The sequence below is a fragment of the Rhopalosiphum padi genome, chromosome 1 (genome assembly GCF_020882245.1).
Source record: "Rhopalosiphum padi isolate XX-2018 chromosome 1, ASM2088224v1, whole genome shotgun sequence".
Classification (NCBI taxonomy): Eukaryota; Metazoa; Arthropoda; class Insecta; order Hemiptera; family Aphididae; genus Rhopalosiphum; species Rhopalosiphum padi.
The window spans coordinates 25,119,551-25,142,052 of NC_083597.1; the positions used below are offsets into that span (position 1 = coordinate 25,119,551).

The 22,502-nt window shown below is 27.3% G+C and overlaps 1 protein-coding gene across 3 annotated transcripts in view; it reads left to right on the forward strand.

Annotated features, from left to right (window-relative positions):
- Positions 1-2,449: 2,449 nt before the first annotated feature.
- Positions 2,450-22,502, forward strand: part of LOC132917066 (protein Tob1-like) — a 42,215-nt gene continuing 22,162 nt past the window's right edge. For 2 of the 3 annotated variants that reach the window (XM_060977610.1, XM_060977600.1), the window contains exons 1-2: positions 2,450-2,827; positions 11,653-11,748. The gene's annotated coding sequence lies outside the window, so the exon portion shown is untranslated. The remainder of the gene's footprint in view (positions 2,828-11,652; positions 11,749-22,502) is intronic. The other variant, XM_060977628.1, reaches the window with a different exon arrangement.

Here is a 22,502-nt window from a genome sequence, read left to right on the forward strand (position 1 = left end):
AAATAATAATGTTATTATGGTATTTACTGAATTAATTAAATTGTTTTATTGTCTCTACTGTATCAATTTCATTTTTCCTTTTTATAAAATTGCAATGATACTTATAGGGACAAAACTGAAGTGATTATAATATCATGATTATTATTAAAATTAAGTTTGTATCTTACACTAATTAGGTGAAGTTCTACAAACTAAAAAAATTAATCATAAGAAGTGCAAAAACAATGAGGTATCTAATCTTGGATATTTAAAAAATATTCTAATTAAAATTTATTAAGTCTTTGAATTAATTGAATTAGAACTATTTTAATATCTGTTCACACAAGCAATTTAAAAATCAAGTAAATAACATAATAACTATAATATAAGTACACTAAAATCGATTAAGAGATAGAAAAAGAGCCAGCTAGGATGCTAAGACCTGTACTTAAAACATTGGAAGGGGACTTAGTATCCGGCTATACCTGAATACTGGCCAAATAGCTTATTATTTAAACGGGAAATTATCGATGAAGTGAAATTTTATTTAGAATTGATAAGAAATAAATTTTCCAATAATTTGTTAATTCATCAAACAGGCTAGCAATTGTATTGTCTAGTGGGAGGTAAATTTGCAACCCCACGCGTGGTACATGCGCTCACTCTGTTGACGACCACGAGCATAAACATTTTGATTTGACCTAGTGTGCTATAAACCTTAAATACCGCTACCTATACATTTGCAATATATCATAAATATTTGAATTTATATAAATGGAAAGTATATATTGTTATGATGTATTTTGTATTTATGCAATAATTTATATTTTCAAGATAATTGGCTGAATATATTAATATTTTAATCATATATAATTTATATTAATAGTAGCTGAGGGCGAGTAAGTGTTAAGGGTCTTTGTTTAGAGTCGTTTTTTGTATGCAATTATTGAATTAAAAATTTAACATATCCATTAAAGCGACGTATTCATTTATGAGGTACATCAAAAATCTATACTATACAGACATAACAGAGTGACTTTCTCGATTTTTTAAAAACTATTATTTACATAAGTATAAATACAATTTATTTGGTTGAAAAAATGTATAGGCATTCATATTAAGTACGTATACCTGTCTAAGGTTTAAACAATAATAAGAAGGTATATTATATTATAATGTATGATATATTAATTTTTTTTATGTGGAACGAGTAGGTACTCCATTAATAATAATTGTACTAATAGCTGTAAAATAGTACTTATACAAATAATATTGGTTTTTAAAGATAAAATTATGAATATAAATTGTTATTATTTACGTAAATGTACCATTCATATACAAAGGTAGGTAGGGATGTATCATGTATAATAAACGATGATCGTACATTAATAATACCTACAGTTTTATATATTTTATAATAGTTCAAATGACATTGGATTTCAAAATATAAGATGAAAATATGAAATATATTATTATATGGTTAGTTTAAAATATGTGTATATGAATTATTCATTTTTTATAATTTAGCGTGTTATATGTACTTATACAAAGAAAAAATATAATAATAGAATGTTAATCTGAATAAATATAGCATATTATTGTTGTGTTAAAAAGTAACATGCGACAAAAAAAAGAGTATAATATGTATAATAAATAATAATTAATAATACGTATATAATTAATAATTATATATTATATTGTATAAAATTGTAATGTTCTCCGTAGATTTTAAAAAACAATGAAAATTGATGACAATTTTTTGTTTACGCATTATTGTTAACACATGTTATTATAATACTATTATGTGTTTGATGTAAAGTTCGTATTGAACTATGTACAAAATAACCCACACACGATGCTCCTCTCCCCCTGCCGAAGTCAACCACCACCGGCCGTTTTCGCCTAGCGATCCTGTGCAAGACGTTTGACGTCATCAGCTCTTGCTGCAAGATTTTATTTATTTATTTTATTTTATCTTACTCCCATTTACCGACCCGATTCACATCATCCCTTACCCACGCCCCCTCTCATCCAACGCCTCCGACTTAAAAACTATACCAACCCACCGTGGGAGGCTTTAGTACGAGTAATAACAACTTCGTTGTGTCGCGGGATTTCATTTTCACCACCACTGCCGCTTGCTTGCTCGTTCGAAAATATTCCGCGAGTCTGTGCTGATTACGATGTGCGTTTTACAGTGAATTGTAGGGGAAGGGGGTAGTTTCTATGGGGTGGTTTGGTGTGGTGGGCACATGGGATACATGGCAATTATGCCACCGCCGCCGAGATGAAGCGAGGACCGCCCCCTGGACACATCCGGGACGCGCGTGGCGTGCGAGTGTGTACGCCTACGCGAGGGCCGCCGTGACGTCAGAACCCCCTAGCAACGGTGCTGCCGCTCGTGACGTATACTCGCTGTGACGTCAATCATCATATTGGACGGAGCCCCCGAGGCGCGACGCTCGCCGTGGCTGCCGTCCGGGCCGCCTTACATTCGGTCTGTCACACGCGCTCCGTACGCTCTGCCGTTCTGTTCCTTTAGTTGTTAATAAAACGTTTGTTTTTTTTTTTTATACAGTATATAACATATTATTATATATCCCACACAAACTCTATCGAACGGTTTTTGGTCGTAGTGTCGTGTTTTTTGCTGTCGGAAAACGGTTTCATAATATTACTAAAACAAATTTTTTTATATAATATTTACAAACATTATATATTATAAAATATCGTACATTTATTCCTACATATTTTTATGTACCGTCATAGTTTTTGGTCTCTTTTATTTTGAAATAAAATTCAACGCTGGCAGCCCAACAGTTCCAACGGAATCACTTAAACGCCTTTGGTAAGTCAGTTTAATCTTAGTTAATTATTGTATTTAAAAAAATAACGTATTTATGGTAAAATTTAAAATTAAAAAGATTATACGTTAACAAAATATTATATTGCCGGGGACACGTGCACAAAACCGGTTGGGTTAACATCAACGCTGTAATAATCGGAATATCAAACTTATGATAAACAAAATCTATACTATCCTAAAATAATACTTTTTCTTTAATTTATTATCAATTTAATTTACACGAATTTCACCTTTAAAAATTATATAGAGGTCGTCATTCGATTTGTCTGGAAATTCCAATACTGGAAAATAGATGTTCTGTAGTATTATTGAATTCAAAAATCTCTTGTAGAATTACAGTTAATTAACTATTAACTTGTCTTTTTGTGATGTCAGTTTAAGATATATTTATAAAAGGTCTTTAAAATACTATAATTCAAACAACTGAATATATAAAATAGGTATTTGTAACAGTGATCTATGGCATGTAATGTAAGTAAACGTATTGCAATTTTTCAAAAGTATATATTTTATAGAATTTATAAGCATATTAACTTATTTATTTTTATTAGTATAGGGTTTCTCTGTAGTGTAAATAAATGAAGTACAGAAATGAAAAACCATGATTCTTTAATAAAATCAAAAGACCTATTATAATCAGAGCACATTTATCTATCTATTAGGCGTTTACATTTAACTTAATAAATAATAACAACATATTTTTCTAATCCCCACTTTGTTCATGTTTAACTTTCACTTTCATTATTATTTAAAATGTAATAATATAACTAATAAGCTTAGGCGATATGTTTCTTTTTATATATACTTTATATACTTTTGTATATTAGTAGAGACATAATATGCTTTGTTAATATTTATTTAAAAAAATAAATAAAATTAAAGTATAACTTTTAGGTAATATTTATTTTTATAATTTTGGCGATATTACGGTATTTGCCTTGGAACCCGTTTACTTTTTTTGGGTGGAGGAATAGTTCACAAATGGGGAGGGGAACAACGCATACACAAAATTTCACCTTGGGTGAAGCATCGACCGTTAAAGGACATGTCCCCGCGAACGCCATCAATTGTTGTACGTTTTTTAAAATGGTTAATTAAGAAAAAACGAAAACGATATAGGTCAATGGCCAATAGAGAAGATACCAACGGGTTAATACATTTGTGTGTGTAAGCTAATGGGAAAGCGTTAATATAACGGATTTTGTGATTTACACGATCTTTGAAATTTACCATTACCAATTTGCATTATACCTTTAAACTAATGTATAAATGACAAATAAAACTATATACAAAAGTAATTTAATTGTATATATCTGCAGAAACAAGGTTGTTAAAATGCACTATTTTCATCCAAAACGTTTTAATTTTTGTTATAGTCATAATTTTATGTGAATATTTTATTGAGTCAACATGAATAAATTCAAAATTAATATTAACTATTAAATCATATGATCGTATTATTCGTATTATAATACGTAAAAATATTGTTATATCATTTACATTTTGCAGTTATAATATAGGTAGAAATTAAAAGTAAATTTTCATGAGGATAAAAAAATAAAAAAATAAGTAATATCATTTAGTAAATTATTTATTTATTTAATTTTAATTTTATAAGAAATGTGTTATAAATATAATGTTATCAAATTAGTAGTTATTGAACCAGATTTATAAATAAATAATAAATATTTTTGTGATTTTGCATACCAGTTAAGTCAAGTAGTAAAAATTAAATAAAAGACCTTTAATTATTAATCTAATTTTTTTATAAACGTTTATACTTTTAATTTATCGATTTAATTACCAGCACGTGCTAATAAGACAATGAGAAAATGATGAACCATAAAATTCGTTGACGATAAGACCATTAAAACCATTAGGTTAACAACAATTAAAATGAAAGAGTTTTCAAATGTTAATGAAGATAATTCCACGCGATAACGAATCAAATAATTAGTTATAGGTAAGTGCCGCTGTGTCTGGTTGGTGTTTGTTATTTTGTCTTACTAAAAATCATACACCTAAAGTCTTAATCGTAATTGAATGAAAAATACTTTTAACTTTAATATCACTAAACATACTTATTTACAAAAAACTTTGTGTTTGGACTATCCAGCATTAGAGTAATAGGCCATTATGTCCATGGCATAAATGTTTTCACGTTCAGTGAAGGCCAAAAACCCGATTTCATAACATGCCCAAAAATAGATTTATCCCAATTTGTTTTTTTTTTCATTAATCTCAATTATCTAGATAAAATACTATATCATTTTAATTTATATCATCGTTATTCGTATTTTTTGTATTTATTTGTGTTTCATTATTATAACCAGCCTGACAAGAATATAATATATATTCTTATATAATTTAAAAAGTATCGCAAAAACATGTATTTTTTGTTCACAAAGTAGTGTTGTGATCAGGAGAAGAAAAACTTGTTCAAGGTTAATATTAGCAAAAAAATATAAGCCGAAATCAAGGTCGAATGGAAACGTCACCGAGGCACATCCGAAACTCTTTTAAGACTATACGAGTGATGAATGACGACAATGTTTTTAATAATTTTGACACTAGGTGTATATTATAATATAGATAGGTACTTTTTCACATATATATATATATTATATATATTGTGGCGACTATATAGGACGTAATGTGACCTAGTCCTCCGTGGGAATTTCGTTGTTCTGTTTTATATATTACGTAATCTCCTTAACAACTTATAAGTTACAATATAATATTTTTTATATATATATGAATTGTATCGTCTTTATCAGCGCACCAGGCAGATAACATAATAAAACCATTGCCGGATATCCAATGCCATTACGCTGGAGTTTTATATACGTTTATCAACACTGTACACACAATACTATGTAATATGACTTATATTATATTATATTATATACAATAGAGCAGCGAACCAGCATTTGGGTTTTCGATTGATATTATATTATTATTGTGTATACACAGTGCGCACAGAAAATATTTCTGACCCAATTAACGATTCAACAGCAGTTCATTAATTATCATTACTAAACCAAGGCTATATTAATTCATAAGTCGACCAACATAGTATCTAATATTATAAATTTTTCAATATTTAAAAGCGATTGTTCAAATTTTAAATATGAGAATTGAACAAACGCGAAAAACATCGCTGGTAAACAGTGATAGGTATATTGTTAAAATGTGTTCTAGTTCACAAGTTCTGTTCACATGTGAAAACGATATGTATCTGCAGTTTTCGATGTGCTTTCAAGTTACAATATGATAAGTACCTAAATGAAAATTAATGTATTTTTTTAAAAACGCAAGACATTAGATACTTAATTCGTATACATTATTCAATCGCTCCATTTTTAACCTCAAACAATTGCGCCTGTTTAAGCATGTTATAATATATATTATGTTTCTGATTTCCTGATTATCACCCGTGTGCATGCGGTATTGCGGTTGGTTACCAACATAACCCAACATGATCGATTACCTAATCAGCCGTGGTATTATTGTGTCGTATGAACGAACAAGTGATTCACCGCTAAAATAAGGTATCAGCTGTAAAAACAGATTACAGCTGATATCTTATTTTTTTAAATATTGATTTAACCGGAATGTAAATTAAACACATTAATTTAATTTATAATTTTAATTTTATTAGGTACCTACCTACTATTATTATAGTATATAATATTATTTCAAGCATTTGTTTAAGATACACAGTTATTGAAGTGCATATATATTTAGGTACTATACTTTTATATTTTTATAATAATAGTATTATAATATATACATACTTATCAGAAAATAATTGCATTTATTATTTTTTTAGATATGTATTACTAAAAAGGGAGAAAGGAGGTAATTGATCTAATGTACATTAGGTATTAGGTGTCGAGTGAATCTAATAATTGAGTAAACCACTATACATTTGAATTCAATGATAAATCATAGCATACGAAAAATAATTCTGAACGAAGACAGTCTGTCAGGCTAGTTATTAAGTATATTTTATGATAGGTAGATTGAATTAATTTTTGCTAAAAACATTGTATTTATTCACGTTATTAGCTGTCGGGTTGACTTCGCATGTGAAAAGAATAAGTAAATATATAATACAGCTCTATACAAGCGGTTTAGAGTACCTCTGATCATGGGAAAATCGGCATCAGTGTACCTAGTTTTGTAAAATAATTTCATCGAGATGGGTAATCCACCTGTGGTGGATATAGCACTTGGTATATTTTTAAACATGATTTTAACTACTCTCTAAACTTTCTTATATCTCTAAAATAATCTTTGAAATTATTGTCAACACCGATCAAATATTTTTTGATTCTATAAGCTATAAATATACGGACATTGCCATTTGATGTACATTTAAATAAAAAACAATACATTAAATATTATTTTTGTTTATTTAAAAAATTCCCAGGTTATTCTATACTAGTGTTTATTTTTAATTTTATTTCTGTAACCAATGGCAACCCTTTATAAATTAACAAAATTAAATTTGTTTTTCTTAAGCCAAAACGAAATTCATGTGTGATTTACTCTTAGCAACCATATAGGGGTTGAGAAATGAAGCAAAGTACACTCCATGACCACGAACTTATAAAGAAATATATACGTATTCCAAATTTAGTGGCAACTAGTTCAATAGTTCCGAAATCTTTTATTATTATTATTTATTATTGTTATTAACTTTTGAGTCAATTCCAATATAGAGTATAACGGTGTGAACAGGTTATCAGTGGTATAAATCCTCAATACCTTAACATTTATTTTATTGTTTTAGAAATGTTATCATAATAATAAATAATATTATACGTAAAAGTTTCAAGTTTCCTTGAATAATACTCTTGAATTACGACAAAATAACTAAAATTGTTAATATTTGTTTAGGTATATGATTCCGTCAAAATTTGAACTTCAAATGTTTATAAAAAAAAGTTTTAATATGATATTATATTATTATTATTTAGATTTTTTGATTTACCTACTGGTGAACTTAGTTATAGGAACCTCGTATTTCAAGCCGATTGACCAAGCCAAAAATGATTTATTGGTATTTATAAAAAAAACTAAAATCTAAAAATAAAAATTGAAATTGTTTATAAATAGCTCAAAAAGAGTTCAAATATTTTTAAAATTATTCCATGTACAAAATATACTAATATAAACATTTTATAAAAAATTCAAGTAGGATGGTTATTCATTTTTAAATTAAAATAATATAAGAAACTTGATTTTGTTAAAAACTGGTTTTATGGAAGTAAAAAATTCAAGCATTTTTAGTATCCTAAAAAAATTATGACAAACAAAAAACCACTTATTGTAAATTCAATACATCCATCACTCCGTTCAGAATCTAAAATTTTAAATATTTAGTGTCTTATGAGTTGGGTATTCGATTAAAGATTAAAACACTATTCAATATTGACATGAGTAACTTTCACCATACTAACTAACAATGCGCCTTATGTTTATAGCTGTCAAATACGTCTAAAATACTAATGTAATTATTATAAATTATTTTATTTTTTATGACGGATGTTCAGATGTTGACGATGTTGTTCGCAATTAATTCGTAACAAAATAATTGATTCAGCCTAACCTTGCTTGTTATCGTAAACAATTAAGAGAACAAAATATAATTGTATACCTTCTTTGTGCTGGCTGGTCGCAAAGACCTAGGACACCAAGAATACCGTCGTATATTCGTTTAGTCAACGAGAACTCGATGGTGAGAGGGGAGGGTTCAGCGTAGTGATAAACGAACGTCTGCTGAACGGTGTGTGCGTGACGCGCCTTCCCGATCGTGATATCCGGGTGGGTTAGGGGTGGTTGTACAATGGTATGTTGTATATAGTTAGTCGTGTAGTGAAAGAGGGATTTGACCCAGATACTTCCCTAGGCTCTCTAAACTTTACACATAGGGGTTGGCCGTGTGCACAGTTCACACACGCGCGCGCGCGCTCGTGTGTGTGTGTGTATATGAGTTTACGGTTTGTTTGTGTGCGCTGTAAACTTGTGCCCTAAAATGCAATCGATTCGGGTGTATCTACCAACTAACACCCCTACAACCCCTCCACGCTAAACGTGTTAAAAATACATTCACTTTATAGTCGGATACAATAATACGATCAAAGTTCAAAGACAAATAACTCGACTATATATAAACATTATATATTTCATAGTAATTTTACTTTTTTTTATTTGTGTGTTAGATGTGTATGTGTGTGTGCTATACAAGTGTGTAAATCCCTACCTCGTATATCTATCTAGTACATATAGGCACTATATAATAATTCCAATGTCTCATCGTATGTATTATATGGGTAGGAGTGATATAATATACTTAAGAATTAAGATAATTAATATTGTATATATAGAGAAGTATATTCTTTAAAACATGGTTTGTCTATTAATTATTATTAAATAATATTGTTCAGGCTAATCACTTATGTCTTCAGACATTAGACGTAAATAATTCAAAATTATGCATACCAACTGGTAACTATACCGAGTATTTACAACAATAAATTACTTACAAAATTATTGTATAAAAGTGTTATTTTAAAACAATAACAATGTATTGTATCATAAATTATATTGATTATTCAATTACACTGGGCAATTTAATAAATTTTACTTAAAATATCCTTATTATTTGAAAACCTACAAAATAATATCACATCGCGTGTTATAATGTTGTTAAGCTATTGATTTCTATTATTGTTATTGTTATGGTTTTTTCAAGTATTCTGCGGATATATCTATAGTTGCTTACATTATTCTGGAAATTATTATTGTGTTCACCATAGCATATACTGTTATAATGTAGTATAATAAAAATATATTATTCAGTAAATAATAAATATTTTTTATAAAATCTATATTATGCTGGACTTTTACAATTTGTATAGTAATAAAATAAGTAAGTAATAATTTTCACCTATTAAATTATAATTAATGGCTTTAGTTGGTATTTTATCCTTATCATTTAATAGTCCTGTAACTAACAGTTGTAATAAAAATAAGATGATTAATAAATAATCGTTAGAATCACACTTCATGAGTGACATGACAACAATAAATTATGATACAATAATAATTTGATATCTTACATCTCTATTCTCTATATTAGATTATTGTACCTATCCTATCCACGAGTTAGGTTAAATTGTGTTTTATTTTAATAACATAATATGTTTCTTTTTTTTTTTATAAAGTGTAGAAAAATATAAAATGTTAAAAATAAAAAAATATTGATTTTATTATTTTTCATAATTTGTGTGATACATAAAATTGTGTTTTAAACAATACAATTATTCATGTACTTGTATAGTTGCATGTATCTAATGTAATTTTAAATTTGTACATTTATAATATTTAAGATTTTTATAAAAATTTAACATAAAAATAACCTAAAACTATAAGTACCTGCTATACGTACTTATATATATATTTGGTATATTTGATTTTAGAAATCGAACACCAAACTTTATCGCAACTACAAAAATAGTACCTACCTTCATAAAGAGTACATAATTTAATTTCAAATATTTTTGATACAATCGTCGTAATTACGTCAGTTTAGCTTAGGCAGAGGTCACTGTAATAGACACGTGGAACGAGAATGCTTACCTAAAAATAATAATATTACCGTCACTAAAGAAACATAAAATATTGGTACAGTGCGAGTGCATACATTTATACATTGAATGGTCTTTGCCAAAATACTAAAAACCATTTTGCACTTCTAATCATTAAAACATTTATTTAGAATCATTACTCAAAAGATAAATGTGCATTTTAAAATTTGATGTACTTTTAATTTTATACCCTCTTACAAAGATATAATAAAATAAGTGAAATTGATTTTTTTTGGTCACATTGGCAAATTGTTATTTTAAAAATATATTTAAAAAAAAATGTTGTTTATCCTCTGATTTATGAATGTAATAATATATTTCATTTATAAATAAAAGATTATAATAATATATACATTTGGTATAGGTATATTTATATTTTGTATCATCAAGTATAATTAATAGTATTCTGTACTAAAGTACTGCTTTTATTTTTATTTTATTTTACATTTTTATATCAGAAAGATTAAAACTAATGTTCGATACATTTTTTTAAATAAAATCCTAAAAGCTATTTAAGTTGAATTATTCTGATTAATTTCTAGGATAAAAGATTTTTAAATTTTCTTTTGTATTGTTTTATTGATTATTTTTTAAACACATAATAGTATAATACTATTTTCTTGTCTATTATTTCTATTATTTAATTTTATATTTTCATAACAAAAATAGTTTTATTTAAATTCAATATTCACATGTGTGTTTACAATTTTGTCTTTCAGTACAAAGACCATATAAAATAATATTATACAAAACATATTGACTATTTTTTATTTTATTAAATATTCGTTGACCACTGAATTAAATGTCCACATTTAAAAGGTTTCTACTTAGTAATTTCAAGCAAAAATGTATACAAATTTACTTTAATTTAATAATAATTTATAAAAATAAATAAATAAAACAAAATATTATGTAATCCAAAATAATTTGTTAATAAAATACAATTTTAACTAATTATTGAATTTGATTTATTTCTAATGAAAATAATAAAATTACAATTAGTATGTTTTTTAAAACTAAGTATTTTAGATATACGAATTAAAATGTTTGATCAATTGAATATTAAAACAATATAATATGTAATTGTGTACTAGTAAAACAATTTAAGACTAATAATAGCTTAATTAAATAAAAAAATGTATGTTTCAGGAAACTACTTTTGGGAATTAAAAACGTTGAGGCCAATACTCCTGAGGACGAAAGTCATAATTAATAGTTTAACCTAATTCAACCAGCATATACTCGGTAAGTAAATAAAAAATATCTACATTTTTTATATAAACAATTTTAATTATTTTATTAATTAAGTAAGTAATAGCTAATAAACATAATACTATATACATATTATTTATAAAAATAAAATATATTCTATACACTTTATAAATGCAGCCAAACGCTCAGTCAAAAGTAGCATAATAAACAATAAAAAAAAAGAATGTCATAATAATATAACATATTATTGTCTTTGAATTATAAGTTTCTCTAAAATCCAAACTTATCCACAGAAATGTTTAAGTTTCTCTCATTTTCGATAATATTTCCCGTAGTGTATTGTCATAAACAGTGTATCACACAGCATATGTTAAATCACGTATCACTGCCAATTTCGCTGTACAATTATCTTTTGTCACCGTTGCATAAATTAAATTTACCGACTTATTGCTTTCTCTATCTATATCTAATATCTATATAGGCATAGATATGTGTGTATTTGTGTATATATATATATATATGTATATTCATACAAATAGACGCTTTCAAAACGTTGTCACCGGTTTAGCTGACTAGTACCTAATTTGTTTTACAATTTCATATTTTTTTTTTTAGTTTTATAGGTAACAAAAGCTTCAAATTCGTTAGTTTTTATTATACTTTTAAACTTTAATAGTCTTTTGGAAATTAATGTTTAATTAATTGTTGAACTTAAAAGAATAATTTAAACTCATTCTAACTAACTAAAATTATTTTTTAGCAACTGCGTAGTAAAATCATAAATATCATATTATGTCTTGTCAACCACACCAAATACTTACGATAAAAAAATAAATCAATCTTATAAATATTATTACCTATCACAAAGACATAAATTTGTTTCAAATTTGTACAGAACTAACTACTCTTTTATGAGTTATATCATATAAGAAAATAGAAATTAATAGTTAATTGGATATACTTATATTAAAATAAATTTGAATTTTAGGAACAGAGCGGCACTATTTTTTTTTATAACTAATTGATTAGTATTTTCTACAGAATAATTAATTTATAGACTAGACAGATAGTGATATAGTTTAACTTTTATTTGTTATCGTTTTACTAGATGTCACTTGAATTTTGTATTTATATGTGATAACGTATTCCAAGGAAAAGTGATTAAAATGTACCTATTAATGTTTTTTAAGGGTATAAACAAACAATACTATATTTGTTAAAATTAAGAGATATACTTTTTAATACGTTGATTCTCACAAATCGATTTCGAAATCACTTACTTAATAAAATAATAAATAGTTTATCTTAGAATGCTTAAAATGATAAGTTAAAATATTATACTAATATTTTAATATATTGAGGATCTATACGAATTTTATATTATTTTATCAAAACATAATTTCCTAAAGTAATTCTGATATCATATAGCCACTGACATTTTAAATTGGTTCAAAACAATTATTCGACGGATTTTATTGTTCTGAACGAAAACGATAATGAATAAATAGTTTAAATCGACATGTATCGTTTTACGTATATTATGATGTGTTATTTATAAAGTGGTATTTCGAGTAATATCTAACTATTGTTTTATTAATTATTTTTTAGATATATTATTATGCAAAATGCAAATGCAAATAAAACTGTAATTTGTTTTTAATTTATTACGAATCATCTAAACAGAATATCAACTTATATTTAATAATTAATAAACAAGATAAAATTGTGTATTATGAAATGAATATAAAATTTTATATTAGTATATTGTATGTGACATGTGTACAAACATAAAGTACATAGATAATAGTGTATTAATACAGCTTGTTGCTTTATTTTGAAAGTATCATAATGGCCTAATCAAAGCAAAATGTTAAATTTTGTTTTCGTTAAAACTTTGAACCATTTCTAATTTAATAAACCTTGTCCTATAGATCACTTTATTATGATTTCGATGGGTGAAAGACCTCGACATAAATCAATAAAGTGCGCGAGGTTCTATAATATTTTAACTACTGTTTTTTTACACCTGCGGGTCAACGAGTTACCGTGAACGACCGTTTACTATCATTTCATTTAGATCATGTATATATAGGAGTATTGGACGATGTTTTTCTTTCTCTATATGTGCCTCATTGCCTCTCACTCTTTCTCGTACGTACATAAACTATATATCACTCTCTTTAAATCAAGTAAAACGATTGTTCTGTTTGTATCTGTTCATATATAGGTGATTACACAATAACCAGATATATTTGACTTGAGAAATTTTTTTTTTTTTTAAGTTATTTTTATTAATCATTTATAATATCATGATGATATTAACTCAAAATTTACACGGACGCCGGACCACGTGTCTAAATTACCACATATAATTATTATTTTCTACGCCAACGATAACCGAATTGGTTTTTTACGTTGTAGACACAACATTGAACTAGTGGTTAATCACTGCGTATGATATTCATTTTTCAATGTGTCTGACCTTTCCAAAAGAGTTTAAGGTTGCTGCATACTTTAAGATACAAGGTATACGCAACAATTATAAAAATAATCTAACATCTTCCTAGCTTAAACTACAGAAAAAATACGTAGATTATTAATTTTTACACAAAAAAGCATTTTTTTTCTGAAAAAATGCATGTAAAATAAATTATAGTTTTTATACCTAATTAATATATAAATTTGAATATAAAAAAAATTGACAGGATGTTTCATTCAAATTTAAACAACGTTCACCTATAGCTTACTGATATTACATAATATTCAAATGTAACATGAGTTTTTTATCTGAACTTATGAAGGTGAGGAATTTATATCCTATACATATACGTTAGGTACACATGCGATATACATATATTATGATATTCCATAATAAATGTTGTCAATGAACCTTATACTCGCTACTGGCACATAAGATTATAAGCAGAAAAAAACTGAACTGTTTTATATGTTACGATAATATAATTATTGTATAATTTATATTATTGTAGTTATCCAATGTAAGTAGGTGCCTATATTAACTACCTACAATGTTTAACGATAAAAAATAGTTAATTTTAAAGATAATTTTTGACTGAGGCTCTAGAAACATATATTTATAGTCTTGGTAATTTTATAACATTTATATTGGTACCTATATCGTGTATTTATGTGGCTCTTATTTATGTATACGCATAGTATTTAGTGCATAGTCGGTAGTTAACATAAAATACTTTAATTTGCCCTTCTATAAGAACATATTTCTTAGAGTTTAAAGTGCTATGATTAATAATATTATACGCCAATAATTCTTTGTAGACATTTTAGAACTTAATGTTGGAAAATTAAATGTTTTAAATGTTAAGAGATCTATTACTTCATTCAAAGATCCATAGCAAAATGAAAGTTTATTAACGTACTTATAATTTATTAAGAAATATATTATATTAAATACATTTTAGCATTGTTAAAATTAATAATTTATAAATTGACAAAAAATGTTTTAATCATATTTTTGATTTTTATATCATAAAAATATGTATTTATAAACTTGAAACAATGTTAATATTAAGAATTCTAATAATATATTTATACATAAGGTCAAACATTGAACAATTGAAACATAATTTTCGAAGAAATAAATCGTATATATTTAATTTGTTGCTAATGATAAAGTAATCAAATCATAAATACCAATGTATAATTAGGATAAACTTAATCAGCCTGTTAAAGTTATATATACGTATAGACTTCTTAATAAATTATAATATTTTTTTTCATTCAATTCGAATAATAATTCACAATGTACATTATGTTATGATATTATAACTATATATATTTTAATAACTTTAATACGCTATAAGTTATTTAATATTACTCTTAACTTACATTTAAGCAAAGGTTTCATGGAAAAAAATATATATAAATATTATAGAATTAGTAGTGCTTAACACAGATCTAAAAATGTAGCGACCACCTCCTTAACCGGTCAATGGTCTTGCATGCATAAAAAATTGGTCACGTAAACGCAATCGTTGTTTATGATTAACAGATAGGTAAAAAATGTTGGGTCGTATGTGATTGCAGAACAAAACAAGAAGTCACACGCGAGTGTCATTCACAAGGTTAATTGTATTTTATTTTGAAACCAAACCAAGTAAATCGCAAGACATCACGATTATTACTTAAATTAATGTCCACTAATAATTTGTATAATGAAAACTATAGAAGTATTGTTTTTTGAAAACATATGTATGACAAACAAACGGAACTAAACTCTTCACCTTGACTTCAATTCGATACACCAAAACGTTAATGCATTTATTGCAAAAAAATTTAATTTTTCGTCCACAATTTCGAAACTATTCATTATGTATAAATGTATAATGTTTAAAACTATAAATAATAATGTATTCTTCTAACATTTTATAAGTGCGGTTAATCTTATCAACAAAACGATTTTAATAATTGCGAAATAATGTGTAAAATGAAACATTGCAATGATCATCATTCATCATTTATTATTAATCATTCAATCATTTAATGGTATATAAGAAAAATATAGCAATATAATTATAATATCCATACTACAGCAAATATTATTACAACAGATATTGTAAAGTGGTTTCAATTTTCTTATTTTTTTTTCATACAGTTTGTTATCATAAAATATATCTTTTAATTTAAAAGCTTTTTAACTAAACTTGATATGATAAAATACAATTATTTTATAATAATTATTATTCTCCTGATTTTAATTTATACCGTTCTTATCAATATTTATTAAAATAATATGCAACTTTATCGAAATTCAAAATAACATAAATTATATAAAATAATATCTATAATATTATAATATATTGACTGTATACGTAACGTTCCAATAAAGAGTTGAGACATCTGTGTATTTTTTAACACGATCAACACGTGGGTAAATAATGCAATAACGTTATTATTTTTAATATGGGTTGTACAAGTAGTTTTACTTTTTTTTAATGATTGTGCATGATATAGGTATCTATAATACACTCCCCTGTGATATAAAACAATTTGTATCAACATACCTACATATTATTTTTGAATTTTTCATAATGTTTAATACCTATACATTGTTGTTGGTCGATATTCTCGCAGTAAGAAAACAAAATATAGAATTTTTCATAGCATAAAATGTGGATACACTATATGTGTATATTATATAATGTTATTTTATTATAAATATAAAAATTGTGTAGGAGACCATATTATGTAGTCGTAGTCTATTTCTGTCGGTTGTGCACATGTCGCTGTTATTCATATTATTATATCACATTGTCGTTTTTAAACTGTTATAAGATCAATGCTCAAAAATAGCAAACTAAACGGATTCCATCCACGCGATGTGTGTAGTGAATGGCAGCAAACGTTTCGAATTATTGACTTGGCTATAATAATATTTGCTATAGAGTTCGTATACTAATATACTGTAGATATTATACAGTTTCTTGTTCCTATTATACTATACCGGTTGACTAGTTGTAAATTACTATCGTTTGTATACAAAAAAATAAAAAATAAAAAATAAAAACGAAATTGAATTAATATAAATATGAAATATATAAAATACAAATATATAGGACATAGGTATATACTATATATGTAGGTACGAGGAATAAAAGTGTAGCACCGCTTTATGATGTAAACGTGACGCAACTAGGGGACGTCAACCACCCGGTGCGCTAGTGTTGTAAAAACGTGTTAGGAAAAGTGATCAGAAACAACGACTACTGTAGTACTGTACAATAACGGACCAATAAATTAAATTATTCAATCGTCGTGTGTCTATTCCAAAACAGTCGTTTAGTTGTAATCTGTATTAATATCGAAATATTTTTTTGATCATCATACGAAAAGCGATCACTATTTTAATCATCGCGTCCACTACGTCTATACGCCGCGGTATGTGCATGCATATTGTAAATGTGTGAGTTTGTCCGTCAGTTGGAACTCGTCCAAGGCTTACTTGCTCTGCTGTGGTTGTCATATCGATTCATTGCAGCCCCCATGACCTACATTATATAATATTATATATATTCATACTTGGATAGAATCGTGTCAGCCAATATGACGATTAACTCGACCTGCCACATAGTATAATATCGTTAAAGACGTACCATGTACATCAATTCAATAGTTTTGAAAATAATTTATTGCTGGTTGACCATTTATTTATTTTTACACGTAGTTCATGCGAAATAAAATACAATTTGTTAAATTTTTATTACAAACATTACGTTTTACCTATACAGACTACGGCCTACTTATTGTCCATAATATTGTTCTGTACAGTTTGAAATGGTAAATATTAATGGTAGTTTTCGTCGTCTAGATTGAAAAATGATTTGATTCTCTCTTATATATTATTTTATTATATTGTTACCATAAATTATTGTTATGTAATTTTAATAAAATCGATTTTTCATTTTTTGCATCTACACTCCCAGCGTTGACTAGGTGAATCATTTTATCTACTTCAATTCCGTGTAAAATGTAATAAGTAAATACACATGTAAATTGCATAAATCGCGTTAACTAATTTCTCGTCGAATACTAATACAATAATTTCAAGTACTATTTAGACCATTATATTGCGATGGCAGTTTTTTTTATAGTTGTTAAATCTGTTATTATATACTCGCAACATCGTGCGTATAAATTTATTTTAATAAACTTGTAATATACATATACTGATATATTATAATATTATTATTATCGTGATCGTATTAATCGTAAAACAGATACTAAGTCAAATAATTATAACTGTATGTCAGTAGTGTAACACCCTAAATAAAAGTCGCTGCTGCTCCGTGTTCCGTAATCAGTCTACATGTATCTGCTGTATATTATCTACAAAAATATTTAAATATTCAAACACTATGAAACACACTTGGTACATCATATATATTATAAATAGAGGGATAGAGCAACTGAGAGGAATCAAATCACGTCAATTATATGTATCGTGTATATATGCGGCGACTGGATATTATTACATTATTATCATCAACGTCGTTATTATCTCTGATGGGTTCGAACTATGAATACGAGAAATAACAAATGTTTTTCGAATGTGTCCCTGCTGGAGAAGAACCGTTCGCCGCAAATAGTCTAATCTATTTTTGAGACTGTACCTACTACAGTGTTAATCACGAACGCGACGCCACAAAACGTGTCGGGTCGAATGTAACTTTTCATACAACGACGATGCTTGGACTATGATGATGATCGCGTGCACGTCTATTTTTCGTCTTCTTCGTCAAGAGGTCGGCATGTTTATTTATACGAATCGCGGGTGTCCAACGTCGTCGTCGTCGTCAACGCTGCCACCTCTGCTGCCGTCCTTTCCTTAGGTGTGCGCGCGGCCGCATAATAATGATAATAATAATAATAATAATAATAATAATATAGCAAGCGGCACCATACTGCAGCAGTTGACCGTCCGTGGTCCGTCCGAGGTGTGCGTGGTTTTGGCGTGTGTAATAAATGTTATATTTATAACGAAGATAATAATATGTTTGTTTTTGCAACAACAAAAAAACAAAAAACATCAAAAAGGTTTGCCAAAAAAATAATAATAAACACCGAAAAACGACATAATTGGCAATCGGTACCTTTATGCACGACCACGCGACAAATGTTTTGTCTGCCGTAATTAATTTTTATACATTTTTTTCTTGCATACTTCTCATGAGGATGATCACGAAACGGTCATACTGCAGCAGTGAAACAAACTACTTATATCATTTTATCACTGTGTAATTGTCCTTTGGATTTCTGTCACGTGTGGTCATATGATACTCGTTGTTGTTTTTCATATTATTAATATATATATACGTGTTCATCGTTTCGCATACTAAATGTCAAATGACAATTTACAGGCCGACACTCCGACAGTCTATGTTAACATTTAACAAAACGCTCACAGATATACTATATTTTTTAACACGACATTTATCGATTATACGGTATACCTTTGATTTATGTAAAATTAATGTTTACCGATTATTTTATTATTGTGTTCATTAATATTTTTTTAGAATTTATCTCAATTTTTAACCATTTAATAATGTATAAATTGAAATATATAAATATTTTTTTAATTTAATGTAATTGTGTATTCACTTCCTATTTTTATTTGCGGTTTTAAAGAAATCACCGATATTTAGCAAATATTGAATTTATCACGCACATGCGGTTGTTTTACATCTGTTTGTCTCGATTACGCCTGCTGGTACCAAATGGTGCCACTGTTGGTCTAAATCATTTCAGCATATATTATAATAATATGTGTTCGTGTTTAATGAAATACTGATCGTTCAAATTTTTATCAACATTTTGCTTTATAGTTTCATACTCATATTTTTATGAAATGTACTATGATTCTTCTCTATTTTTAATTATACTTTTATTATGATAACGTTGTAAGCATTTATTATTTACATTGTTATAACGAAAATAATAAAAATTTGTGACGGCATATGATGTATCCAATGTATGCCTACATTATATACTTAAAACTAATAAAACTTAACTTATTATTTTGTGCATAACTATACGTTTATGCCTACATTTTTTTTCATGTAATTGTAAAAATTTTCTCAAATAAAATGCGAAGAGTTATGGGAATTAGGAAATGGAAAACCACAAATTTTATCTAATAAAATGTACTGATATATAAAACAAAATATGGAATAATTTACTTATGTAATTAATAATTATATAAGTTAAATTCATTCAATTCTTTGCAAAGTTTTATATGAATTCTTAAATGGAAAAACACAGTTTTTATACTTCATAAATATTTATGATGTATTATTTTGCGGTAAGGTAACGTTAGCCAAATTTTTATCTACTTAATACAATGTTTATTATTATATTTTTAACTAATAATTGGTTTTGTTACTCTGATTCATCTTTAATAGCTTAATACTATAATAGAAACAGATAAAAAACAATTAAAAATATTTATTCAATTCTAATTATGGCGCTGTAATATTAATTCACAATACGTTTTATAATTATGTAACCTAACGGCTAACCTGTATACGTTTACAATAAGGGAATCACTTATATAATTAGTAATTACACAAAATATAAAAAAAAACCTATAAACAAATTGTAAGCTATTTTATCGCATAAATAATATTATAATGATGTATCGTACAGTTAGCAATACGGAAAAGGTGATAAACGAAGACGAGGTGGAAAAACCCAAAGATAGGATATTATAATTATAACGGTGTGTATACTTTATTTACTACATTTACGTGTATTATGGCATGTAGTTATGCTGGAAATTTTTTCCTGATAAGAAAAAAGAAAATTAAGTAATTAATTTGTTGTGTAAGTAGTAATTACGAGTATTATGTCTGAATTAATAAACTATGCAATATCGCAGTGGTGCAGTCGCAGTGCTATAAAGACCGCAGAACGTTATGACAAATGTATGTAATTCTTGTTATATTGCCGTCCAAGTAAATCAAATTGACGACTCGCCTAATATACTTCATTCACTGACCTTACATTTCGGGAAGATATTAATATATTATGGAGCTATCTACTATATTATGTACATCGTCGTCAATTCCATACCAAAAATATCGAAGCTAAATAATTTTAGTAAAAATTGCTTGTCGCATATAACCATGTATCACAATTCACAATAATATTATATTAATGTCTACATTTTTGCATAATATAACGGTAATAATGTGGTAATACTCATTTTAATATTATGCATTTATACCTACCGATTATACAGTTGGCCAATTTTCGCGGGTGCTGTTGTGCGGGTGCGTGTGCGTGTGTGTGTACGGTCGACCTGGCGCGCATCACTTCGCGAGCCGTCGGTGGGTCTCCTTCATATTATACGCGTCTACTGTCAAATGGGGGTGGTTGGTGGCAGTGGATTCTAAGGGGGTTGTGATGGGGGTGCCCGCATAGTCGATAGAGCCTCTGCGTGCTACTACACTCTTGCCCTACTCTATATTTCGTCGTAGCTGTCGCACGCGTGACGTAACGATACTGTTTTTGGAGTGACGTCACGCCGCCCGTTGCCAATGGTTACGCGCTCTCGAATCGTGGAACCACCCGTACTCCACGACTCGCAGCTCCGTTTATAACACAAGACTCCCTCAGTCTCTCCGTACGCCTATCCACTCATAACATCCTGAATTTCTGTCCATTCAGAATAATATTATTACATTTATATTATATATTATACACTATTCATATATTATATATAATAGTATAACGTAATTCTAGGTAAAATGAAATTCCAATGACAAAATATCTAAATTAAAAAATGTAATAAAATTGTTTTTATATTTTTAATTTAAATGGTATATATTTAATAATAGGTAATATTGTAATAATAATGATAATAATAATTCAAAATCAAATTTAAACACATTCTTAAATGCGAGTATATAGTTAATAGACTACAATTTTATAAAATAAGCAATAATATTTAGTTAATTGGGAGATGTTTTAATTGATAAATCTTCAACTATTTTTGATCTGTGGGGGGACGGCACCATCCATTACTTAATACACGTTATGCTATTTTTGTCTCGTCACTCGTCAGCTGTATTTTAAATACATTTGTATTAAATAATATTTTAAATGTATTAATTTCTTATAAATATGGATTGCATTAAGATGAAAGTTCCGAGATCTAGACTAGTTACTCTATTACACTCATAACACATTTTGTATATACTGACACCGTGAACTGGGCAGTGAGTTTAGTGAACTTTAATTATATTATT